General features: G+C 34.3%; 1 long non-coding RNA gene across 3 annotated transcripts; it reads left to right on the plus strand.

Annotated features, from left to right (window-relative positions):
• On the plus strand, positions 1 to 27,717 carry LOC127553934 (uncharacterized). 3 transcript variants are annotated; one of them, XR_007951849.1, is made up of 5 exons: positions 1 to 296; positions 5,885 to 6,066; positions 6,801 to 6,915; positions 11,288 to 11,331; positions 11,849 to 27,717. It is a non-coding gene; the product is annotated as an uncharacterized LOC127553934 (long non-coding RNA). The 3 variants fall into 3 exon arrangements; XR_007951850.1 differs by having other exon boundaries at positions 13,282 to 27,717; XR_007951848.1 differs by having other exon boundaries at positions 4 to 296; positions 11,288 to 27,717.

The following is a 27,717-nucleotide window of genomic DNA, read 5'->3' on the forward strand; positions in this document are numbered from 1 at the left end:
TAGATCTTGGTCAAGCTGCTCCTTCCAAACGGAGATCTGTTGAAGATTTTAGCTTAAAAGGTTCAAGGTCTCCCACTGCATCCAGAGCCATTTCTAGTCATCCTGATCTCTATCTGGCTGCTGGACCCAGATGGCTCTGGTTGGGGGAGGGAAGGGAGGCAGGTGACTTTGCTCAGCCCTCCCTCACTTAAATCTAACTCACCTGCATATCACAGCATCACCTCTCTGATGTCATGGTCTTCTTCCAGAAGGACAAGCAACAACAACCCTTTTCAGAGAGAAATTATCACTGGAAAGTAAGTGAAGAAAATCACCTAACTTAATACAAGGGGACCCATCTCAGAGTCAGTGAAATGCTATTCTTATATTATACTCACCTTTAATTCTATTTTGTATAAAACGAAAGCAAGTGAAAGCAAAAAAAAGATTTGAATGGTGTCTTCAGACCAATTATATTTTGAACTTTCTATTTTTGTAATCTTATTCTTAGTTACAAGGATTTGTAACTGACTCAGGATAACATGACACTCAGATTGGTTGACATCAGTGTGGTTGCTAAAATAGCATTTACTCCTCAAATTAACGAGAGAAAAGTCTTCAAAAAGACTACCCTGAGCTGTGTAGGAGATTGGCATTTGTCTCTTGTTCTTGCCCGAGTTCTCCTACTTAGGTCCCCTGGTACCTTCAGCTTTGATGTTAGCAAGACTTCGCTCTCTGTCCAGTGTTCAAGCAAAATATATCTCTTCACATTGTTCCATTTTCAATATTCTATGCTTTCCCCTATTTCTCCTTCATTTCTCATTCCTTTTCTCCTTGCTATTCTTGTTCTTTTTTAATTTTACTTTGCATTCTGAACTTAACACACACAAAAAAATTAATGCTCTATACTAGAAGATATGTAAAACAGAAAAACAGGATTATATGTGAAATTGTGAATCTCTATTTTATATAACTTGCTTTTAATATATGTGTGTATGTATATGTAATATATAAAATTCAACTTGTTATTTCCAAAGCTGTCCTTCTGTGTTACTTTAGAATCAAACCCCCTTAAAGGCGGGACTGTTTTTCATTTTTGCTTGTATTTTAGTTTCTTTTGCTTAGTACATTATCTTATAAATAAGATGCACCTATAACTGCTTATTTCTTTTTTTGCTTCCTTCTGAAAATCTTTCTGTCTTCTGGTCATTAAAAAAAAAATTCAATGCCTCTTCTTTCTTTCTCTCCTTTCCTCCCTGCCTCCTTATTTCCTTTTACTGTCTCTCCTCCCCTCTCCCTTTCTTTTTCCCTTTCCCTCTCCCTCTCTCTCATTCTCTCTCTCTCTCCATCCCTTCCTCCCTTTTTCTGTCTCGATGTCTCTCTATCTTTGTTTCTCTCTCTTGCTCTTTCTCTGTATCTCTCTCTCACTGTCTCTTTCTCTGTCTCTGTCTCTCTCTTGCTCTCTCTGTATCTCTCTCTTGCTCTCTGTCTCTCTCTTTCTCTGTCTCTGTCTCTTTCTGTGTCTTTCTCTCTGTCTCTCTGTTCTCTTTCGCTCTCTTTGTCTCTTTCTCTGTCTTCTGTCGCTCTTTCCTTTTTTTTTTTAGCAGCACTATCACTAGCTTCTTTCTCCCTCCTCCAAAACATCCCCAACAAAAAAAAAAAAAGAATTGTTTTTTCACCTATTTCACCCAAACATGGATGTTTCATTTTGTACCTTTGGGTCCTTTGCCTCTCTAACAAGAAATGGGCTTGCCTCATCATTGGTTCTCTGGAGTTATAGTAAGGAGCTGCATCTCTTAAATCTTTCAAAACTGTTTTCCTTTATGATGTTATTGCTGTATAAATTATTCTCCTGATCTTGTTCATTTCATACAAGCCTTCCTGATTTTTATGAAACCATCATTTTTATGACACAATAATGTTTCATTAAATTTCTACATCATAATTTGTTTGGACATTTCCCAAATGAAGGGCACCCAGATTTCTCTATTGTAATCCAATACAGCTAGCTTCAAAATATTGGCTTCCTCAGTTGTGATTCCCCTATAACTTCAGACACATTTCTAAGCAAGGATTGCCTATGAGGAGATCACAACAAGATGGAATTATTCATTGTCATGAGACCATTAATTGTCATAATGTAAGGCTGTTGGATTTTATGAGTATTTTGGCTATTAACCTTAAATCAATTACTTGAATATTATTGTTTCCCCCTCACATTATATTTGGTACATCACATGTACAGAATTGTATTTATGGTTTGTGGATGAAACTCCCTTAACCACTTTTTTCTTTTCGTTGACTTACAGCCTAGGTACAGCTGGTAATAGAGTACTTATTATTTGCCTCTCTCAGTTTCTTTGTTTCATGGTAGTTCACTCTCCTGTTCTATTCCCCCAATTTCAAGTAAAAGTGAGAGCTCAAAGTGTTCTGTTGGGAAAACCCCCAAATAGAATCTCACCTGCCAGGAAATACAAACGATCTTGCCCTGAGCTAATATCTGAAAGCCATGACCTTGATCAGCACATATAATTTTACATATTGAAGAAAATATAGCAACAGGGGACAACTCCACAAATTACCTTTGGGATATGCATTCCCCACTATACAGCTACCCTAGGTTCAAAATATTAACTGGTTCTGCTTTTGGTTAACTTTGATAGTCATCTGAATATAAAAAGCAAAGAAAAAATGAAATAGGATAATAAGAGAAACATAATACAATACTTTTGTCACAAAACTAGAATTTGTTCTAAAAATGTAGATCGTTTAGATGTACAGTTAGAAGATTTAGATCAGTTAGAAGCATATACATATATATATACACACACATATAGAGAGAGAGAGAGAGAGAAGAGAGAGAGAGAGAGAGAGAGACAGAGAGAGAGAGAGAGAGAGAGAGAGAGAGAGAGAGAAAGAGTGAGAGCGAGAGAGAGAGAGAGAGAGAGAGAGAGAGAGAGAGAGAGAGAGAGAGAGAGAGTAAGTCCACATGGAGAAACATATATAAAGGGAACATGTGTGGTCAGGAAACATCCATGGTGGGCAAATGAGTATGGATATGATACTTTGTGGAATGTGTGCCTGTGATAGTTATAATTTTTATATTATTTGATATTATGATTATAGCTATAGTTATAGTAATTTTTATATTATTTGATATTATAGTTACAAGTGACTCTAGAATGGAGTCACTAAGGCTAAATGATCCTAATGTCCATATAGCATATAGGGAAAGAAAGTTAAAGCTGTAATTTTCCATCATTCTGGCTTATGCTAACCTTGTATCAGGTAGTTAGTGCTTTCATTTTCTGACTGCATTAAACTCCTGGCCATCTGTGGTAGTCATCCCAGCCTTGTCCCTGCCTTCTCCCCCTTAGCCAAGTCAGATCCTCTCCCAGTTCCTGGGCACCATAAAGGAACTCCCCCTAAGAGAATCTTGCTGAAGGCAGTCATTGCATTGATAAGTGCTTTTTCTCAAGCGCATCTGAGTCTGATTAGGAATCTGCCTCTCCCCGCCTCCATTTGGCATCAATTACTTATTTTTCACCAAGCCATTTCCAGGTTCTGTCACTTCCATTCCTAATCCCCAGCATTGTGCATGTTTTTCCCTCTCACATAGGATAAGTTTCTTGTATCCATGGGAATGAAACTCTGTTTATCTTGCCATATAGAATGCATCTCTTTTCTTTTACCTGTTTGCTGTGCTGAATAATAATAAATTTATTTTTAAATATAATTTCCTAAATTGGGGATTCCTGCAAAATTTTAATATAATTTTCTAAGTTGGGAATTCCTGCAAATTCTCAGACCCAGACCTTTGTACTAACCCAAGAAATCAGGCCAAATAAAGAACTGGCCATGGGACTTTTAGAGAGGAGCAACTCTATGTCTCTGATGCTACAAGGTTACAGATATTATCTAACGGTGTCACTGTGTTTCTCCTCCTGGGCTCACCTCTGTTTGTCTCAAGGTTTCTGTTGGATGCTGCTCAGTCACATGGATAGTCTTCCCCAGCTATTTCTCTGTTTTAGTCTACTTTAAGCATTTGTCTGGATATGGTTCAGCTGAACATTCAGCACTAAACCAGAATGTCAGGCAGTCAAAAAACATTTATTGAAAAGTTGAAATGTGTTAAGCACTGGGAATACAAAGAAGAGCAAAACCATGGTTTCTGCCCTCAAGGGGCTCACATGCTAATGGAGAAGACAATGTGCAAAAACATTGTACATACAAGAAAGTAGAAAATAATCCATAGAGAGGACTGAAAATCTCCTGCTAAGAAGATAAGAAACCTCAGTAGCTAGACTCTGAGGGAATAAGGAATATCTCCACCAGATGATGATCTGCTGAGCATATAGTCTTCAGCATTTTCGCTCAAATCTAATCCTTGGCTATGTCTTCAAGGGGAGAATGGCTGCTGATATGTTCTTTTAATCCCCAAGGTTTTATCTAGCTCTTTTTTAAAAGGCAGAATCTCTTGCCTGGAAATAAGCAAAAATTCTTTTCTTGGGTTCATCTAATTTGTTCCCTTGGCTATTGACCCTTCTTATCTTCTTAGCTGGAAAATTTCAGTCCTTTCTATGGAGTATCTTCCATTTTCTTGTGGGTACAATTTTTGCACATTATCTTTTCTAGTAGTATATGAGCTTCTTGTGGGTAGAAACCATTTTTTGAAACCTTTTTTTGTTCTTTTCTTTGTTTTCCCAGTGCTTAGTATATACTAAGTTATTGATTTAAATAAATGTTTTTGAGTGACTGACATGCAAGTTTAATGCTGAAGGACTCAGGCAGTTTGAAATGAAAGAGCAATTTCGTTATTACTGAGAGTGTTGATAATGATGTCAGAAAAAAGTTGCATCAGTTTTAAAAAAAAAAGAGTTTTAATTCTCCTACTTTCTGCCTCTGGAACATGTGGTAAATAGTTTTCTCTCCCTGGGTTTCCCATGAGATGTGAGAAATGGGTGGCTCACCCTCTCTCCAACCTTAGCAGAAATAATGACTTGTACACAGCAGATAATGCACTAAGACAAGACTGACTGAACCTCAGAGCCCTTAACTGTCTCATCTAGTTAATATTTTCTTACCTGAGCATGAATAATCAATAAAAGTATTAAAATGGCCTCAAATAGTCTTGGAGACAATAAGTTCATTATGTACAAAATCCTGAGGCACTGACTCAGAACTGGGTGATGAGGGAAGTTTCTGTGTTAGAAAAATTTACCATTGTAGATAGGAAACAGAAATGGACCTAAAGCTAATTGTTTGGGCAGTACAGAATCAAGGTGAAATTAGGATTTAATAGTCTTACAAATTAATGTCTTGATAATTTGAAATATAAATTTTCCTGTTTAGGAAACAGTAATTGAGTCTTTGCCAATGTAATTTAGCTTGTGAGTTTTTGTGTTTGGAATTCCTTTTGGATGGAATGAATAAATTACTGTACCTGACTCATTCTGAGCATTCAGGACCTTTCTACTTCCTTCATTTGGAAGAACCCTAAACATGAGCCTAAACTTAGGACGCTGGAATAAGGATGTAAAAAAGGAAAGAAAGTGAGAGAAGGTGTCTCATTCCTAATAGAGACCAAATTTCCCTTCAGGACTGCAACTGGTCTATCCCACATTGCATAAGTCCAGAGTGAAAAGAAGCTCTTTAATGAGAGGGGAACAATATAGAATCATTGGTCTCTGTACCTAGAGAAAGATGGTTATTATAAGATTTATCTAATAAATTCCAAATGGCTCTAGGATTTAGGTTTACCAAATTTTCAAACCCAAGTATTTGCCATTTTTCCATGTAGATAAAAACATAGGGAAAAGGCACAGGGACAAGCTAAGCCCAGGGAGCAAGGACAGCATTATTTCTGCTATGTATTTATATTACATTATTGGCTTCTTCTATGCAGATGCAGCCAGAAACAGCCTAGGATTTCTCATGTCTCCACAAACGAATGCATTATAAAAGCCATAAGAATGGAAGATATCCCAGATTCCTCGGCCCAGCCAGATGATGATACTACAAGCATATGCAATATAGTGGAAAGGCTGAGTTGGCTGATGAAACGGCACATTCAATGATGCTCACAAGGTAGAACTCACTTGCTGGTTTACACAGTCCCTGAAGTGATATAAATGGACAGGTACTGTTCTCCTAGGTCTTGCTAATAGGCAGAGCTGTCACTAAGATCCCATTTTGGGTTACTAGGGTCTGAAAGTTCCTCTTACAAGGAAAGAGGGTCATTTAGGACACAGAAAAAGTAATTGAAACAAGGACTGAGTAACAGATATGATGAAAGAGTAGAAAAACTTAAAACAGGACAGTATATAAAAAAGGGATTACTGGAAACTCAGAGAAGTTTTAGGTCAGAAAGGTCATAGAAAGCCTCAAGAACTTTAAAAAAAGGCTACACCAAAGCTGTCCTGAAGAGAAAGTGAGAAGAAACTGAGGAAGTCACAGATAACCTTCCTCTCTGCACCTGGAAGTGTAAATCTTTTAGAAAGCCAAATATGCAAAACTCTTAGTTCTCAAGGATTCCCCCAAAATCTGTCCAATATATGAATTATACTAATATTTAGGTGTAAAACAGTGTCAATTAGAGTCAGTATATTTTTCTCTTCCAAGTTATAATTAATGACTTCTTTTTAAAAAAAATTTAAGCAACTATTCTATGTCCTCCAACAAAACTCACTATATATAGCAATACAACTAACGTTTATATAGCTCTTTAAGGTTTACAAAGTGCTTATCAATTATTATCTTATTTGAACCTCTCATCAGCCCTGGGCATAAGGAGATGCAATTATTATTCCATTTTTTTGCAGATGAAGAAACTGAGAAGACAGATTAAGTGACTTGCCCAGGATTACACAGCTAAGAAGTGTTTGAGGACAGACTTGATCTCAGATTCAAATCTATCTTTCATCCCCCTATACACACGTATGTATACATGTATGTCTGTCTTTTTGTGTCTTTTGTGTCTGTGTTCCAGAATGACAGGGAATGTGATAGTTTTTCTTCTAGGGAAGGAAAACAGCCACAATACAGCGAATTCCCCATATATCCCTGGAAGGTATAGAGGAAGGTCTAATCAATAAATCAATTGCTCTTAAAAGGGAAGAGCTTCCATAATGCAGGATTCTGGGCTAAGGAGGTCAGTTTTACTTATCCTGTGATACTGTGTAACTGAACATATTCTTTCAACTAACTCAGAAACCTGGGCATTTGGAAAGAAAGTCAGAGGACAAAAAAATTTGCCTTATTCTTGTATTTCATGACTGCTCTATATTCCATACTCATTTTTTTTTTTCTTGAGGAGTTTTCAATCTTTTCAGAATTTCCTTTTGTGACATACTAATATATTTTGAAAAACCAAATACTGTTTTCTGTCCAAGATGAAAGAGCAGATCCATTTCAATTAGGGATAATAATAACTCAAATTCATATACAACTTTGAACTTTGCAAACATTGTTCTTACTCAGTTAATGATATTAATTTTTTAAATAAAAAAATCTTTGCAGGATTGGGGGTGAGGGAGTATGGAGGGGATAGAAACCAGTGGAAATATTTAAAACTGAAAAATCTAGAGAGTTTTATATTATGGACATCATTGACAACCTGATGAGATCCATGAAATCCTTCAAAAATTTTAATTGCAAATTTCTCGAAGTATATATGGGCTGACAGCAATTAAGGCTTGTGTTTCACAAAAGTCTTAATAATAATATTTCTCTCTCTTTGTGTTTCTTATTTAAGTGTTGACCTTTGCACAGATCAAAACAATCTGCCAAACAAACCTAGAAGCAGATTATTGGGGGGGAAAAGAGCTAACTGCTCTCCCTAATATATGGAATATTTAGATGAAAAGAGGTTATTAAGGAAATATTTGGAGGATGAAGGTCTTTTGTGATTAAATATAACAATGAAGGCAAATTGGAAGGTTTTAATAACAATCATAATATTTATAGTCATAGAAATCTAGAAATGGACAAGTATTTATAACAAAGTTAAATAGAGAATTATAATTTAATTTCTGTTTTTACTGGCCATCATGTAGCAGTATAGGCTGAAAGAGAACAATGAGATGAATTTCTCTAATATGGCTAAAGAACAAAGGTATTTCACTTGGGTTCCATGAATTTTATGTTTGATATATATATATAATATTTCATTACTATATTTTATATAGAATATCATATATAACATAAATAATCTTTACTTATAGTACATTACATATTTTATTATTGTTATGTATATACAAAAATATTTTTGTAGATAATTCTCTATTTCTTTTTAACTCATTTTTGTTAACATGAAATTTTGAATAATGAGTTCTTATAATCTTTTTTATGGATTTGTTGTGATTTTATTTTGCTATTTTTTGATGTTTAATTTGATTTTCCATCATTTTAAAATTTAGATTGGCTAATGGTTTACCAATGTTATTAATGTCAGTATAGGAGATGATTGGATGAATCAATCAACTTATCTCAGTTAAAATAATTAATAAGGTTCTCTAGTTCTGACACTTTAAACAGGAAAGTACATTTTTATTGAATCAATTGATTCTTTAAATATCCTATATACACTTGGGGTATCTTTATGAAATAGCAAGTAAGTTAGTTTGGAACCCAAACTTTTCAGTTTCTGGCCAATATGTAAGAGAGAGACAAGCCTCTGATGGAATCACTTGAGAAAAGTCTTTGTCTCTATTTACATTTTAACCCCCTTAACCAGTAAAGGATTTTGTCATTTTTGAAGGGTTAGAGGATTTAGATTTTTCACTGGTGACCTAGTAGTTTGACCTCTGGAAGAATAGTGGTTGATGGCAATGTTGGCAACATGTGTTTTAGGTGCCAAAAGTAAACTCAACACACTGAAGAAAGGGCAATTTCAGAACTCTACAACGACCTCAGATAACTTAGGAGAACATCACAGAAGCCCCATAAAAGGGAAAAAAAGAATATCTATCAAAATTTCAAGAACCATGTTACCTTCTTTTGTACATATCGTGTACAACCTTGAGCCCACTTCCTCCTGGTCTCTGTGTGTATTTATGGGAAAATATGTGCTTTGGATTGAGACACACAGGATATTTGGGTATATCTGTACCAATTATTCATACTATACCACTTTAGTAAACACCAATATCTAAAAGTAAATTAAATCTTGCTGAGTAATTATTAACTGATAATCAATGGGAAAAGCATAGTCATTTGGATATAATAACTATAGAGCTAGAAAATTATTCCTCAGCCCCAAAGAATAACCTAGAATAAAGAAAAATCATTTTTACCCTCTATATATCCAGCCTACCCATGTGAGGGAGGGTTGAAAGAGTAAACTCCAAAGCATACATCTTATGAGACATTTTAAAAGTCAGTTTCACTTATCAGTTCCATATTCTTTTCTGTTTCCATTTTTCGAGTTCTATAATTTTTAAATTTTCTTCTCTCATGCTTATTTTAATTTTCTTTATTTGTTGGTTTTCTAATGAAAAGATAGGTATTGATTTTTGTTAATCTTTCTTTTTCTATTTTGTGAATATAAGTTTTTAGAAATATAATTTTTTCTCTAAGGACTCCATTAATTATTTCTCAGAAATTTTAATAATTGTCTTGTTACTATCATTATCTTTCACTTAGTTACTAATTGTTTCTATAATTGGTTCATTGACCCACTCAAGACCATTTAAGGGCTTCATTATTAAACATTCATTTATGTCTGTGTCTTTTGATCCTGTTGCCTACAGTAATTACTACTTTTATGACATTATGGGCAATAAAGAATATGTTTAATATTTCTTGTTTTTTTGAGTTATCTTTAGTTTTTCTTTGTTCTAATAAATGTTCAGCATATCATGCTGAGTAAAAAAAGTATATTTCTTAATGATCCTATTCTAAAGGTATCCTTCTAAATCTAAATTTTTCAATAATTTGTCCAATTGTTGTTGTTTTATCTTTTTGTTTATCTGTCTGCTAGATTTTTTTGTATCATTGAAAGAAAAGCTGAAATCTTCCAATGTTATTATGCTTCTGTTCATGGATTTTTGGAATTCAAGAAATGTGTACATTGTTTTTTTGTTGTTTTTTTTTAACATATTTCCTTATGAATCATGTTGGGAGAGAAAAATCAGAACAAAAAAATAAAAAAAAAAAACCACAAGAGAAAAAAAAACAGAAGAAAAAGAAAAAAAAATGAACATTTGCACAAACTATTTTGGTATAACCCTATTCTTATAGTCTGTCTTCCTCCTTCACCCTCTATTCCCATTTGTCAACATTCCTTAGTTTAGAGAATTTCTTTAAATGAACGATTTCTTTTTTCTTTATTTCTTTATCTATTTCTTCTTTTTCTTTTTTTCTCTTCCTTTTCTCCCTCTCAGTTAAATACTTAGCTGAAAATTACCTTGTCCACTTCTGTATCTTTATCTAGGGAAAAATTGTTTGCTTTGTTTTACCTGATAATTTTTCCATTCTCATAAATTTTGAACTTTTATTCTCTGATTCATGTTCCATATACATGTTTATTCCTTCATCAATTATTTTGTGTTCCACATGGAGTTTTTGATATACAAAGGTTAAGCTTCTTCCCCTAATATATTTCTATGTTATTTCCTATATGGATTTTGTCTTACTCTGTTGTGCTTTGTTCTTAGATGCATATCATGTCATGAGGCATTCAATGCACATAAAAGCCAAGCCTCATGGTAGAAATTAGTGTCCCAAATAGTTTGGTATGATTCTATCCTCTGTCCTCCCTATGATCAAATTTCATTTCATCTCTGAATCCAAGTAATTTTTCTCTTCCCAAACACCTTTCTAGCTTCTAGCTATGAATTTGGTGTACTCTTTATGAAAAATATTTTGTAATTATGCAAATAAATTATCTATACACTGTTAGCCAGATATTTCACTATTTGGTATATACCCCAAAGATGTCAATGATACAATAAAAGGGTCCATATTAATCAACTTAGTTATAGCATCAATTTTCTTGGGAGCAAAGAAGCAAAATGGAAGCCCATGGATTTGTAAATATCTAAACAAAATACAGCCATATTAGCATGATAGAATATTACTGTGCTGTAACAAATACTGAATGTGATTAATACATAGAAACATAGAAAGACTTACATGAACAAATGCAAAGTGAAGTAAAAAGAAGGAAAACAATTTATAACAATGCAAATAATAATAGCATACATAACTGTAAAAGTGAAATGCTGCATATAACATCAAACTTTTTTTTGAAATATTGTTTAATTCTGTGGATTTTTTTCATTCTTTTTTTCCTGTTCTTTATTATAAGGACTAATTCACTGAAAGGAATGGGGAAGAGATTCATTGAGAAAGGTAGGTGATGTAAAAGCAAAAGATATCATCAACAATTTTTATTTTTAATCATAAAAGCTTCTTTTTCTCACATAGGAATTTCTGTACAAGTTGATGTTTGAATGATTTTTTTTAGGAAGCTCACAAAATGGTGTGCTTTCACAGACCTCTTTTATAATTATGCAAAGTATCCTATACTACTAGTAGTGATATGGGTCAGAATATAGAGAGAAGAGTTATTTCAATAGAAAGAAATGTTCTGGACTCAGAAACAAACCTCTCAATTTAAAGTTCTTTTTCTCCCCGAACATAGCAAAGTAATTTATCTCTCTGAGAAAAACAGTGGGAAAGGACTTTGAGTGTACTTGTATTCTATTACACAAAATAACTACTTTAAATATTCCTATTGCAATTTGGACATCTATATTCAAAAAAGTATATTTGAAACTCAAATTTAGTCTTCCTTTAATTTTCTGTGCCATAAATCTTTGCAGATGAAAAAATTTTCTCCTTTATCTGCCTTTATCTAGAAAGAAAGAAAGAAAGAAAGAAAGAAAGAAAGAAAGAAAGAAAGAAGGAAAGAAAGAAAGAAAGAAAGAAAGAAAGAAAGAAAGAAGGAAGGAAGGAAGGAAAAAGGAAGGAAGGAAGGAAGGAAGGAAGGGAGGGACGGAGGAAATGGCAAATCAGTTAAAGAGCTTGGGAAATAATGAGTAAAGAATGATTGAAGACATCAATTGTACCCAAATCTCGGGAAGCTAAATTCTGTTCTAGGGTCAAAAAAAGTAATTTGTAGTAGGGTCATTCACATTATGGTTAGAAAGTTCTTTCGGTAACCTTTACCTGAAAGGCAAAATGGCCTAGTATTCAGAGAGCTGCCCTTGGGCTCAGGAAGAACAGCCTTACACAAAGGCCACCCTTTTTGTCTGACGGAGATTCTGCAGATCACTTAGCCTCTCCACTCCCGAGCAGCTCCCTAAGATTAAGGCTGCCCTGCCATTGCTGAATTGCATTGTTAGAGGAAGTTGGTTCATTAGGGAACTCCCTACATCAAAGAAATTACAGATCCAGATTTAAACAATTTTTTGTTTTATTTTTGCCCTTATGGGAGCATGCAGAGCAAACCTATTCATACTTTTAAAATAAATTTATAGATGTCCCTATGACTTCTCTTCTTCCCTAGGTCTAACATTCACATATTATGTGATTTTGAGACCTTTTAAGTTGGATAAAAACAACAACTATTACTATATTTATTGAGCTCCAAATTGATCATTATATTTTAGAGGCAGTAAAACTAGCTCAGATTGTAGGAAATCTATTTTCTGTTATCTGGACCTCATACTTTTACTTAATTCAGTCTAGGATTCTGTTAGCCTCCTTCTCTCCCTCAAGCCCCCATTCCCACATTAACTATTAGCTCAAGTCAAGTTTGTGTTCTATTAGAACCTCCAGATCTTTTCATATAAATAGTTGCCATATTATACAATGTTCTTATGTTTGTAAAGAGATTTCAAATATCACTTAAAAATAATAAAGAATAAAAAAAATAAAACATAAAATAATATTTTATTTATAAAATAAATAATAAAAAATAATAAAGATGATGTAGTACATAGAGTACCAGCCCTGGGTCAGGAAAACCTGAGTTCAAATCCAGTATCAGACACTTAACATTTCCTAGCTAACAAATTCTATGTGAAGTCACTTAACCCCAATTGTCTTTTGCAAAATACAAAAATTAACAAAACAAATAATAAAGCTTGTCTCTAGCTTGATGAAGTTTACATTTAAGTTGGGGTGTGATAGTCAGGAGCCAAAAGTTTCCAGGCTGGGAAGATTCGGGTGAAATAATTAAACTGACTCATTTTTTTTCTAGAATGACTGGATATGTGTAGGGAATAATAACTCCATTGAGACGGGCAATTCATTTTTCACATACTGACAATTTTATTTCATTTTACTCCACACTAGATGTATCAAGAGAAAAATAAAGCACAAAGCAGAATAAACTCAATTCCAATAAAACATAATGAAGACTGATATATTCTTCTAGCAATGAAAATTTCTCTGTTTACTGGAAAAACAAGGTTCTGGCTTCCAAGGACAAAAAAAAAAGTTTAAATTACTGGATTCTAAGAAACAACCCTTGTGAAAGAGGCATGAAAAAGGTTAAATGGATATGTCTGTATTGGGGATAGGGAGCTATTTGGTACATTGTTTAGGAAAACTTCAGTTTTCTTTTGGTCTACAGCTACAGAAGTTTTACTTACTTATGCAGAGATAAATGTTGAACCATTTTAGTAATCCACATGCTTGGAGATGCTCTTGTAATCATTTTGATCATTATCCCAACCCAATCTGTGTCCATTCCTTAATGACCAGTAACTCACTTTCTTTTTTTAATGTTAAAGTATATGTTAAATCCAATATATGTATATATATATTTATACAGTTATCTTGCTGCACAAGAAAAATCGGATTTAGAAAGAAGGTAAAAATAACCTGGGAAGAAAAACAAAAATGCAAGCAAACAACAACAGAACGAGTGCAAATGCTATGTTGTGGTGCACATTCAGTTCCCACAGTTCTCTCTCTGTGTGCAGAGGGCTCTCTTTATCACTGAACAACTGGAACGGGTCTCAATCATCTCATTGTTAGAAAGAGACATGACCATCAGAATACATCCTCAAACAGTATTGTTGTTGAAGTATATAATGATCTCCTGGTCCTGCTCATTTCACTCAGCATCAGTTCATGTAAGTCTCTCCAAGTCTCTCTGAAATCATCCTGCTGGTCATTCCTTACACAACAATACTATTTCATAATATTCATATACCACAATTTACTCAACCATTCTCCAATTGATGGGCATCCACTCAGTTTCAAGCTTCTAGCCACTACAAACAGGGCTGCCACAAACATTTTGGCACATACAGGTCCCTTTCCATTCTTTAAGATCTCTTTGGGGTATAAGCCCAGTAGAAACACTGCTGGAGCAAAGGGTATGCACAGCTTGATAACTTTTTGAGCATAGTTCCAAATTGCTCTCCAGAATGGCTGGATGTGTTCACAATTCCACCAACAATGTATCAGTGTCCCAGTTTTCCCACATTCCCTCCAACATTCTGCATTATCTTTTCCTGTCATATTAGTCAATCTGACAGGTGGGTAGTGGTATCTCAGAGTTGCCTTAATTTGCATTTCTCTGATTAATAATGACTTGGAACATCTTTTCATATGGTTAGAAATAGTTTCAATTTCTTCATCTGAAAATTGTTTTCTATTGGGAAGATAGTACCAGTAGGGGTGACAAATGCTTTTTAAGTTATTTCGGTAATTTAAAAGTGCCTAGTAAAAACAGACAAAAATTAAGAAATGGAAAAAATTGCAAATGTTTTGATTATAGAGTTTGGGGTTGATTTTACTTTTAGCAACTATGTTTATTTAAAATATGTGCTTATTAGTCACCTTTTAAAAATACCAATACTATTCTATTTTTCTGAAAGTTTCAATTCCACTATGACTCATGTCATATGTTTATAGAGATAGTTTAGAATGGCTCATTTCTCTAAGGGAGTGGGGAAGCTTATGAAGTACTTTTATTCCTGCCCTAGTTCTCCTAAGAGACGCTTCATTAGTACTGTTGAGAATCACAAGGGTTTCAGACTGTATAATTTCTAAGATCTCTTCTAGTTCTGATAGTCTGTGGTTTCTATGGTTACACTTTCCTTATGGCCAAAAAAAAAAAAAAAAGCCCAACAAGTCAACAATTTAAACATCTTTGCTTCTCTTCTTCTTGTTAAAGCAGAGTCTGTTTACAAAAGAAAGATTATGGGAAAGTAGAATGTAATAACGTCTCCAGAATTTTTAGCCAAGGACTAAACATGAGTTGGTTGGGAACTTAACATCCAGGAAATCAATCAAAAGTTAAGAAGCATATGAAATTTAGAACTTAGTTTTATAAAATATTAATAAATGAGGTATTTCAATTATCATAAATCACAAAGATTTAGATGTTAAGACTACTGTAGTGGTTCAGTAGATAGATTACTGGGCCTTAAGTGAAAAAGATTGGAATTCACATATACTTTCAGACATCTACTAGCTATGACCCTATGTAATCATATTTGCCTCTATCTGCCTCAGTTTTTTCATCTGTAAAATGGGAATAATAGTAGAACCTGTTTCACAGAATAAAATGAATTAATACTTGTAAAACACATTGTGAACCCTAAAAGAAGTATTTTTATATTATTATCCATTCTACAAATGAGGAAACACAGGTCCAGAATACTAAAGTAAGTTGACCATAGTTATTTAGATTTTTTAAAAATAAAATTGTATCAGAACAGGGAAGAATAAGCTCAGATAAGACCACACACGAATAATAAGATTCCCTACCTGATGTTAGGTAAAATAAATACTTAGATCTAACTTCAGGAGGTGAGAAAACTTATTAGGAAAAATGAGCTGCTATCACTGATATGTGTATATATTAATTATATTTTTACATCTATACATTCATATATATATACAGACATACACATATTCCCTTCAAGTCACTGTCAAAAAATCATTGATCTACCTGGATAACTCATCATTATTAACAACTTGAATTTTTTCATAGCCCATAAAGGTGATATCATGACATGGAGATGACCTTGGGTTCTTCAAAGTGCTGCCAATGGAGGACAAACCGGAGAGACTTTGAGGATAATTCTTGTGACTGTTTGCCTCTACTTTCTAAGTATTAACATAGCTGAAGATGGCCATTTCCCAGGAAACTCATCATTTGATGACATATTCTTTGGCTTTAGCATCTCATTTGTATTAGGCAAGAATTGGAACAGGACCATAGGTATTTATTTAACTTAATTAATATAGGTATTATATTTAATTATTTAAATGGCTAGTTTACCCAGCTCCAATGGCTGCTCCAAGTCAGTGATGGAGTACAAGTATAGGCCCCTTATAGGACAGACACCTGGAAAGGGGAGAGCTCTGTTTTTTTATTATAACTTTTTATTTACAAGATACAAGATGCCTGGGTAATTTTTCAGCATTGATAATTGCAAAACTTTTTGTTCCAATTTTCCCTCCTTTCCCCCAGCCCCTCCCCCAGATGGCAGGTTGACCAATACATGTAAAATATGTCAAAGTATAAGTTAAATACAACATATGTATACATGTCTATACAGATATTTTGCTGTACAAAAAGAATTAGACTTAGAAATAGTGTACAATTAACCTGTGAAGGAAATGAAAAATGCAGGTGGACAAAAATAGAGGGATTGGGAATTCAATGTAGTGGTTCATAGTCATCTCCCAGAGTTCTTTCACTGTGTGTAGCTGGTTCAGTTCATTACTGCTCTCTTGGAACAGATTTGGTTCATCTCATTGTTGAAGAGGGCCATGTCCATCAGAATTGATCATTATATAGTGTTGTTGTTGAAGTATATAATGATCTCCTGGCCATGCTCATTTCACTCAGCATCAGTTCGTGAAAGTCTCTCCAGGCCTTTTTGAAATCATTCTGCTGGTCATTTCTTATCAAACAATAATATTCCATTATATTCATATACCACAATTTATTCAGCCATTCTCCAAGTGATGGGCATCCACTCAGTTTCCAGGAGACCTCTCTGAGAAGGATATAGGGGCTGCCCTTGAGGAAATCCTTAGAGGATAAAATGACAACATGATCTATTCTGAGGGTTACCAAGGAAGTGGCTCTTGAATCTACTCAGTCAACAAGCATTTAATAAGCACTTAATAAGTCTTAAGAATGGGAAGCTAAGAATGGGAAACAGAAGCCATGCTGGAATAAGTAAAAACAATTCCTGACATGAATACCTTGACCCCATGAGTGTTCCATTCACACCAGATCAGAATGAATCCTTTTCCAAGACACTATGAAATAAAGGGAAAAAAAGAAGCCCACAAATAGCCTCTAGTCCTATATGACCTCTTTCAACTTCTCTATAAATGAGGAAACAAAAAAGGGAAAGATGTGAAGTAAGGTTATTTTGAGATTATTTATAAACAGTAAGTTGTTGAATTTAAGGAAATAAATGTAAGATATTTCTCCAGTGACTAACAAGTAGACAGGAGGAAGTAAATCATTTCAACCTTGACATTTACAAAGGGCAATGGAGAAGAACCCAAATAGGTTCAAGCCTACAAACCAATAAAGAATTGCCCACAAAAAGTGACATAAAGAATATCATTAGAGGAATATATGACCGGAAAAGAAAGTGAGCTAGTTATGTAGCAAGAGCTAGAGATAATGGGTGAACAAATAGTCCATGTGCTCCTTTGGTATTTACACAATTTCAAAAGGCCTAATGGGAGGTCCCTTACATATAGAGTGAACACTCTGTGAAGAATCATGGGAAGATTGAAAAAAGAATCAGACAGATGAAAAAACACAAATGGGTGGGAAATTCTCATCCTTGGAGAGAATAGCAACATTTATAAGATCACAGATTCATGAAAGTATTAGAGTCAGTCCAATGAACCACAAGTTGAGATTCTTGAGATGTTAACTTTTTTTTTTACTATAAATGAATCCAGTCACTGTAGCTAAATGCTTCAAATTATGGCTCACAGGTTCTCTTTTGAAGAGTAAATAAAGGAGTTGACAATGTTGTTTTAATTGTGCAAAAAAAAAATGTGATTTTATAGGTTGCTTCTTACTATTCTTAAAGAACAAAAGAAAACAGAATAATGCTAAAATACTTAGAATTTATGCATCTTTTTACATACTTATTGCAGAGGATGGAGACACAGAGGAATTACTTGGCAATTTTACAAGGTCTTCCAAATTGTTTATATAGAACTTGAGACAAGGATCTTGTAAACATGAACACAGGAGTTGTCAGCTAAAATTGTTGGAAGAATTTGGAATCAAAGAAACAAATAGTTTAGTATCAAAAGAAAGAAAGCATCCAAATACTTTCTTCAAAAAAAAGCTATGGCAAACATTGAATAACGTCATTCTTTCTCCAACTCACTTTATAGATTAAAAAAAAAAAAAAAAACAGGCAAAAAGAGTTAAGTGGCTTGCTCAGGGAAATACACTCCAACCAGCATTTTCAACCAGATCTGCTTAAATAGTTGGTTCTGAAAACTTGGAAAAAAAAAACAAAAGTGAAGACACTGACTCTGTTTATCATTGGTTTTAAGAGGTAGCATGATATAGCAAAGAGAAAGTCTTGAAGTCAAGAGGACTGGTTTTAAGCTATGTAACCACAGGCAAGCTGTGTAAACTCTCAGGCAACTTCCTAGAATCTACTACTGATCAGTTGCTGAGTTATATTGGTAGAGGGAGTTTTCACACTAGGAGTTCCCTGTACCAAGTAAAAATTACAGACTTGGACCCTAAAGAAGAAAAATTATCAGTATCATCCATTCATTCCTCTAACTAGCATTTATTAAGCATTTGCTATGTGCCAGACGCTGTTCACTGGAGATACAAAACCAAAAATAGTTCCTATCCTAGAAAATTATATTTTGGGGGGGATGGAAGAAAATATTAACAAAGGTAAAGTAAATACAAAGTAATATCAAGGGATGCATATTTGTTGGTAAGTAGGGTGATCAAGATAAATTTTTTGTAGGAGGTGAATCTTGAGGTAAACTTTGAAACAAGCTAGAGATTCTATGAATTAGGGAATTAAAATTACAATTAACACAAAGGGGCAATGGAAAGATACATGGCAAATATATTTGCCAGGAGTAACAGCAGTAGCAGCAGTACTAACAACAACTATCATTTGTACAGCTCTTTAAAGTTTATACAACACAACAAATATTGCCTTATTTAATCCTCATAAGATATTAGGAATGGATAAAGAAACCAAGGAAAAGAGAGATGAAGAAACTAGGGAGATAGAGGATAAGTGATTGACATCAGATTGGAACTTGTGTCTTCTTGAAGCACCCTCTTCACTGTGCTACCCTGTTGTCCCTGGTACATCATCAATAATTAATAATGAGTAGAATAGTTGTTATAAAAGACATCATTAAAGGCATGTTTGATTGGGAGGACAAATGAACCAGTCACGCAATAAGAGTAAGATAATGGATGATTTAGTCTGCAAGGGTTTTTTTCTCCCACATATGTATTTTATTTTATTTTTTTACATGTACATATGTACTTTTAAAGTACATATTTCTTTACAAATCACATTGGAAGAGGAAAATCAGAACAAAAGGGAAAAATCACTACAGAAAAAAAAAAAACGAAGTGAACATAGCATGTGTTGATGTACATTCAATCTCCGTAGTTCTTTTTCTGAATGTAGATGACATTTGCTATCCAAAGTTAATTCATGACTTTTATAGAACAATAATATTCCATAACTTTCATATGCCATAACTTATTCAGTAATTCCCCAATTGATGGGCATTTGCACATTTTCCAGTTCTTTGTCACTACAAAAAGAGGTGCTACAAATGTTTTTACACCCATGGGTTCTTTCCCCTCCTTTATGATTTCCCTGGAATACTGAATCAGTGGTGGTACTGCTAATTCAAAGGGTATGGACAGTTTTGTAACCTTTTGAGCATAGTTTCAAAATGCTCTCCAGAAAGGTTGGATCACTTCACAACTTTACCAATAATGCATCAGTATTCCAGTTTTCCCACATCCCCTCCAACATTTATCATTATTTTTTTTCTGTCATCTTAGCCAATTTGAGAGATGTGAGATGGTCCCTCAGAGTTGTTTTAATTTGAATTTATCTAATCAATAGTAATTTGGAACATTTTTTTCATATGACTATAAATGGCTTTAATTTCATCATCTGAGAATTGTCTATTTATATCTTTTGACCATTTATCAATTGGGCAATGACTTGTATTCTTATACACAGTTCTCTATATTTTTTAGAAATGAGGCTTTTATCGGAAACACTGGCTGTAAATTTTTTTTCCCCAGCGTTGTACTTCCCTTTTAATCTTGTTTGTATTGGTTTTGTTTTTGCAAAAACTTTTTAATTTAATGTAATCAAAGTTGTCCATGTTGCATTTCAAAATGTTCTCTAGTTCTTCTGTGGTCATAAATTCCTCCCTTCTCTAAATATCTTTGGTCTTCAAAGGTATCAAAAAGAGATCAAAAGTTGTGCTTCCAACACATTGAGGAGATCCTTTATTAAAGATATATGGAAAGACATAGATACAAATTACATAGGATAAGAATGGCGGTAGGTGAAGAGTTTAGGATCTCTACTAGCAAAAGTGTCACCTGCATTAATTAAATAATGGATTTCAACTAGGTTCTGGCTTTTTCACCTTCCCTATGTTTTGCTCTTCACTTTCTAGTTTTTGTTCAGTAGTTTTTTTCAGTTTTGTCCAACTCTTTGACCCTATCTGGGGTCTTCTTTTGTAAAGAGACTAAAGTGATTTGCCATTTTCTTCTCCAGCTCATTTTACAAATGAACAAACTGAGACAAAATCACAGTAAAATGAACTTTCCTGGGTCATACAACTAGTAAGTTTCTGGAGATAGATTTGAACTCAGGTTTTCCTGACTCCTGTCTTTTAGAATTGCCATATTTTCCAGAAATGCTGGATCCTTATCATGCAGGAGACCCTGAATGTGTCAAGGATGAAGCTCCTTCTAAGCTGACATAATTTATTCTTCCACCCCAAGCTAGACTCCCTGTTTGTCCTTGGGAGGTAAGACAGGTGCCAGTCAGTCTGTGCCAGGCTGAGATAATTCCTGTGCAGCTGAGGTTTTTTGCCGATAAGCAGACCCTCCTATTTTTATAGTCCAACAGTTTACAAGGAAATAGAATGAGTCTCTTGCCATCATCTTGGTCCTCCCTGTGGGGAGAGGTCGTGTCTTTTTTCCTTCTTTTAATATACCACGCCCAGTCCCAAGTCACTCCCCTTCCTGGTATTCCCTCAATTCTTTGTCTTCTTATTATAATAATGTAAGCTTCTGTAATGATGGGGAACCCTTTAGGCTCCACCTACATGTTCATTTCTCTTGTAATAAACCTGGTTTTCTCATAAGTCTCATGGGGTTGTGATTGCTTTTTGATAAAGACCAGTGTTCTATCCAAAGTGCTATCTACTTTTTTTTTTTACTCTTTTTAACTACTTTTTTTTTTATTACTAATGAACTACTTTTTTTTTTTACTACTAATGAACTAAAACTATATTACTGATTTTCTGAGTTCTATAAAATATATCTTGCATATAATATGGAATTTGCTAAAGAAATTACTTTTGACTGGGGCTAACTAGCCTTTCATAAATAATATATCAAAATACCAGTCTACTTCATTTCAATTCCATAAACACCTGTTAGGTGCCTATCAGATACAAGGCGTTGTCACAAAACTAGGGATAGAAAGACAAAAATAAAATAATTCTTACCCTTAAGGAGCTAACATCTACTGTTCTTCTATAGAGCTGTAAGTGAGTGATAAATGACACTGTGGACATTTTTGAACAAGAAATAACTATAAACTAGATAGTGATTATATTGCTAATTCTTGAAAGCAGCAGAGAGGAGGACTCAGTGGTAATGACCTACCCTAGAACTTCAGGTATTTAGTGATTTTCACTAGTTTTTTTTTTCTTTCCTCCTGTCCCCAGTGGTAAGCAGTGCCAGGCATACAATAAATATTTAATAATGCTTGGATTTTTGTTATTGTTGCTCTCATTCTTGCTGATGATTTTATCTTTAACCTTTCAGGTCTGGAAGCATTTCAAGATTATTCTGTTATTTCCACAATGTTTCCCAAATGTGATTTAAGTCTTAATTTTTCATTGATCATTTATTTTGATAAAGCCACATTCTTATTTTGATTCCAGTTTATTCCCACTCTCAGAGTCTTCTGCATTATGTTACAGTGACTAATGATAGAGAGAGAGAGCATAGAGACATAGACAAAGTCAGACAGAGAGATGGAGACCGAATTAGAGATGTAAAGAGAGAATGACAGAAATACAAATAGGCTAAAAAAGAGATAAAGAGGTAAAGCAAGAGAAAGGGACAAAAAGAGAGAGACAGAGTCAGAATGGAGAAAGGGCAGAAAGAAAAAGAAACAAAAAATGAGAGAAATAATGAGAAAGATAAGTAGGGGAGAAACAGACACAGAAAAATGGAGAGAGGAAAGAGAAAAAAAATGCACCAACAAAAATGGGAAAGTAATGAAAAAGACAAATGGAAGAGACATACATAGAGACAGAAAGAGAAGGAGTAAGGGTTAAAAATGGAGAAACAGAGGAAAGGAGAGAAAGGATGAAACCATAAATATAGGGGATGCCTGAATCATGATCAATTTTGTAGAGTGTGCCCTGGATAAATACTGCCACCTGATGGCCATGACAAGTATGTGATTACCTTGCAGATTGGAATAATAATTTTAAAGCACAATAAACTGAAGAGTGTTTTCTATTTAAGTTTCTTTGAAAAATGTTGGAGGGTGCAAGCCTGTGGTTCCCAGAGTTTGAAGAATGGTAAAAGTGAGTGAGTTTTTAGGCAAACAGAAGAACATATTCTTTGGAATTGTGGGACCCAACAGACCAGAGAGTTTGATGAATCAGTTGTTATTAAAGGTTGTTGCATTTCTTCTGAATACTCCCAATGCAAACATTAGTAGGCTAAGGGATATCAAAAGAACCTAACAGAAGAAAGAGATTTTCTTTGTTGCATTTGGATCAATCAGGTATTTGTCAGGTTTTGCTGTGCATTTAGCCCTTTGCTAAATAATGTGACATATACTTTGAATCTAAAAGACAGAGGATAGGACCTAATCACATGATAATATTTTATCATTTGAATTTCTTATTTATTTTTAACATTTTTTCATTTTAAATTCTGAGTTCTACATTCTCTTCCTCCCTCCCACCCCATATAAAATCACTCATGTGATAAAAAATTAAATAATAATAATGCAGACCAATATGTAATGTAATGTAATACCTTGGCATGGACTGTTAGCAACTAATATGAAGAATTATGAAGAAGAAAGGTAAAGAATAATGAGTGAGCATACCACATTTTAAATCCAGCTTTAGGCTAATACATTTCCAAGGCTTAAAAGGGATTTAGGCAAAGGAATAATATTGAATCTAATCTGACAAACTGAGTTTCAATTTCTCAAAATTAGTAAAAGAAAAAAATGAACAATTCCCTACTCTTTTATATCAGGAAAATATAAACCCACATGCCCAGAAAATACAGTTTTCTTTAACAGTTTAGGATCTCTTTACTCATCAATGTTCCCCTAGAATTTTTGTCTATAGGAAGCATGCATGCATGTGTATTGGATATATGACTCACTTCCTTATAAGACTTAGTTGAAAAATATGTATTTTCTATCAAAGATGATAGAAATGTCTCAGAGCACAGCCATCTGGGCAGGATCTTCCGACTGGGCCATTCTAGCATCCTCATCAGGATGAGAGTCCCTCTCTGGCTAGCTGGCTCCATGCCTTCTGACTGGCCTTATTCTAAAACTGGACTTGGTCTAGTCAATTGGAAAATGTCATCCTAGGTAGCAGATGTGCTCTTATTTGGCTGACTGATTTAACGTTTTCATGGTTCAATTAGGTCTGTCAATGAGACATCAAATTCGACCAAGTTATCTCTCAGGCCAGGACAAACATTGATTAGTCTTAGTCAGAGAATCAGAGAGTTATCTAAGTCATAACATTTATTTTCTGCAGGGAGGGGCTGAAAACAGTATTGCTCTGAGCATGTAGCATCTTCATTTCTCCTATTTCCTGCCAGTTACCAGTGCCAGATCTGAAAATACTCTTGCTTCATCTGAATAATGTTGTGTTGGGTAATGAAACTCTGGCTTATCTCTCTTCTTCAGGACTGGCACTCCTGAGGGGAGCAGGGAAGTAGAAAATGGAATTCAAATCAATCTGAAAGATTTATGAGACCCACAGAATGAAGTCAACATTCGCTGAGGTGAATCATGATTAGTTTTCCCTATAACACAAGAGGAAACTAGAGAAGGAGAACATGTCATAGAACCATAGAATATTATAACTGGGAGAGGCTTTAAAGGTCATTGAGTCCAATCTTCCACCTGTAGAAGCAATGGAAGGAAGGAAAGAAGAAAGAAAGGAAGGAAGGAAGAAAAGAAAGAAGGAGAGGGAGGGAAGGAGGGAAGGAGAAAGGGAAGGAAGGAGAGAAAAGGAGGGAGAATGAAAGGAAGGATGGATGGATGGAAGGAAGGAAGGAAGGAAGGAAGGAAGAAAGGAAGGAAAGAAGGAAGGAAGGAAGGAAGGAAGGAAGGAAGGAAGGAAGGAAGGAAGGAAGGAAGAAAAGAAAGGAAGGAAGGAAGGAAGGAAGGAAGGAAGGAAGGAAGGAAGGAAGGAAGAAAGGAAGGAAGGAAGGAAGGAAGGAAGGAAAAAATTCTAACCACATGCAAAAATTACCAATTCTTGACTGCAAAATTTCAGTGTGGACATTTACATGTCAAAAATTGGCAAATAAATCAGGAGTTGATTTATTGTTTGTTGAATGTCTAGACTTAATAAAGTGTGGAGAAAATGTTAATTCTGTCTTGTGTATTTTTCTTCTGAAAAACATGTTATTAAACACTTTCCTGCACTCCCTTCATTCCAAGGGACTTAAAGGTCATTGACTCTCACCTGTACCTGAACAAGAATCCTTTCTATGATGTCCCTAGCAAGTTTTCACCCAACTGATGCTTGAAGATTTCTAGTGAGAGGGAACCCCTTAGTTCTACTTTTTGATATCTCTGATAATTTAAAAGGTTTTTTTTTCCTTTATATTAGGCCTAAATCTGTCTGTGAAAATTCCTCCTATTGTTCTTAGTTTTTCTCTCTGAGGTCATGCAGGACAAGTGCCGTGAATATGACAGCTACCCTTCAAGTGGTAGACCAAGTTTCTTAAACTATAGATTGTGACTCTACATGGGGGTCATGAAATTATGGTTTATTATCAGTAATTGTTTGATTTGTATACATATTTTATATATCTGGACTTGAGTAAAAATTTCTCAGGTGAAAAGGGATTGTGAATGGAACAAGTTTAAGAAGCCTTGTGCTAGTCAGCCAGTACTGTCACATAATAGGCACTTAATAAATGTTTATTAATTTAATAGCTATAAGATACTCTTTTTTCCTTTTCTTTGTCTTCTCCACGTTGAAGAGTCAATCTTTCAACCAATCTGTACATGTCATGAATTTAAGGCTTCCCACCATCTTCATTAGCTTCCTTTTGTTGTCATTCAATTTATCCAAAATCAAAATAATATTAAAGTTATGGGCCTGTGTTTCTCACTTCAGTTCATTTTACAGATAAGGAAACTGAAGCAAACGGGATTAAGTAACTTGCCCAGGGTCATACAGTTAATAAGTGTCCAAAGTCAGGTCATAATTTAGGAAGATGTTTTCTTGATTTTAAAACCAGTGTCCTGTCCACTGCATTTCCCTAGTTACCCCATATTTATATAGTGTCTACTATGTGCCAGTAGTGTGGTAAGCTCTTTTCAAATATAATCTCCATTGGTCTTCACAACACTCTAAGGCAGGTGCTATAATTATCCCCACTTTACAATTATGTACAATCATTTGTGACTCCATTTGGCAGAAATGCTGAAGTGATTTGATTTGCCATTTCCTTCTCCAGTTCATTCTTTTTTGTATGAAAGCATATTTATTTCCAGTATTATTTTTTTAACATATATTTATTTATTTAATATTTTTCACAGTTACATTCAAAACAATTTTCATTCACATTTGTTTTTAAGATTTTTGAGTTCTAAGTTCTCTCTCCTATCCACACCCACAATTAAAAAACCATATATAAAGTTATGTATACCATTTCTGTAACAGTCAAGCTGTGAAAGAAAACATAGATCTCTCAATCTAATGAAAATAAAAACCCTCAAGAAAAATTAAGTTTAAAATAAAGAGAAAGAGACAGTAATAGAGAATGCTTCTACCTATATTCAGACTTGATCAGTTCTTTCTCTGGGTATGGATAGGATTTTTCATCATAACTCCTTCAGACTAAGTGTAATTGATTGTACTACTGAGAATATCAAAGTCATTTACAGCTGGTCATCCCAGAACATTGCTATTACTTTGTATATAATATATTTCACTTTGTTCATGGAGGACTTTTCAGGTTATTTTTTTTTCTGAGAGCCTTCTGCTCATCATTTCCCAAAGAACAATAATATTCCATGGGAACTTGCTTCGAAAATTGTTTACAGTTACTATTGCTAATTGTATTTCCCCCATTTATTTTCTCTTTCCTTTCATCCTGTTCCTCCTTAAAAAGTGTTTCGCTTCTGACCACTTCCTTCCTCAATAGGCCCTCTCTTTTATCACTCTCCCCACTTCTCACATCCCATTCCCCTCCTCTTTTTCTGAAAGTTAAGACAGATTTCTATACCCCTATTGAAAATATATATTATTTTCTATTTGAGCCAATTTTGTTGAGAGTAAGAGTCACTCATTCCTCCTCTCCTCCCCCTCTTCTCCTCAACTGAAAAAGCTTTTTCTTGCTTCTTTTCTTGCATCATTCTACTTCTCCAATTCCCTTTCTCCCAGTACATTCCTCTCTTACTTTCATCATTCAAAAAGATATTATGTCTTCATATTTAACTCACACCCATGCTCTCTGTCTATATATACTCCTTCTAACTGCCATGATAATGAGAATGTTTTTATCCTCCCATGTAGGAATGTAAATATATAAACTTTATTAAGTCCTTTATAATATCATATTCCTGATTAGCTCCTTATGTTTCTCCAAAGTCCTGTATTTGAAAATCAAATTGCCCATTTAGCACTGGTCTTTTCATCATGAATTCTTGAAATGTTCTGTTTCATTAAATGACCATCTTTTCCTCTAATGGATAATACTCAGTTTTGCTGGGTAAGTGATTTTTGGTTGCAGTTCTAGTTCCGTTGCTCTCTGGAATATCATATTTCAAATCCTTTGGTCCTTTAATATAAAAGCGACTAAATCTCGTGTTATCCTGACTGTGGCTCCACTGTACTTGAATTGTTTTTTTCTGGATGCTTGCATTATTTTATCTTGACCTGGGAGTTCCAGAATTTGACTATAATATTTTTGGGAGTTTTTATTTGGGGCTCTCTTTCAGGAGATAATTGGTGAAATCTTTCAGTTTCTATTTTATTCTCTGGTTCTAGAATATCAGGGCAATTTTCCTTGATCATTTCTTGAAAAATGACATCTAGGCTATTTTTCTGATCATGACTTTCAGGTAGACCAATAATTTTTAAATTCTCTGTCCTGAATCTATTTTCCAAATCAGGTGTTTTTCCAATAGGATATTTCACATTTTTTCCTATTTTTTCTTTTTTTGGTTTTGCATTATTGTATCTTGATTTTTCATAAATTCATTAGATTCCATTTGCTCAATTCTATTTTTT

Source organism: Antechinus flavipes, chromosome 3, assembly GCF_016432865.1.
Source record: "Antechinus flavipes isolate AdamAnt ecotype Samford, QLD, Australia chromosome 3, AdamAnt_v2, whole genome shotgun sequence".
Lineage (NCBI taxonomy): Eukaryota > Metazoa > Chordata > Mammalia > Dasyuromorphia > Dasyuridae > Antechinus > Antechinus flavipes.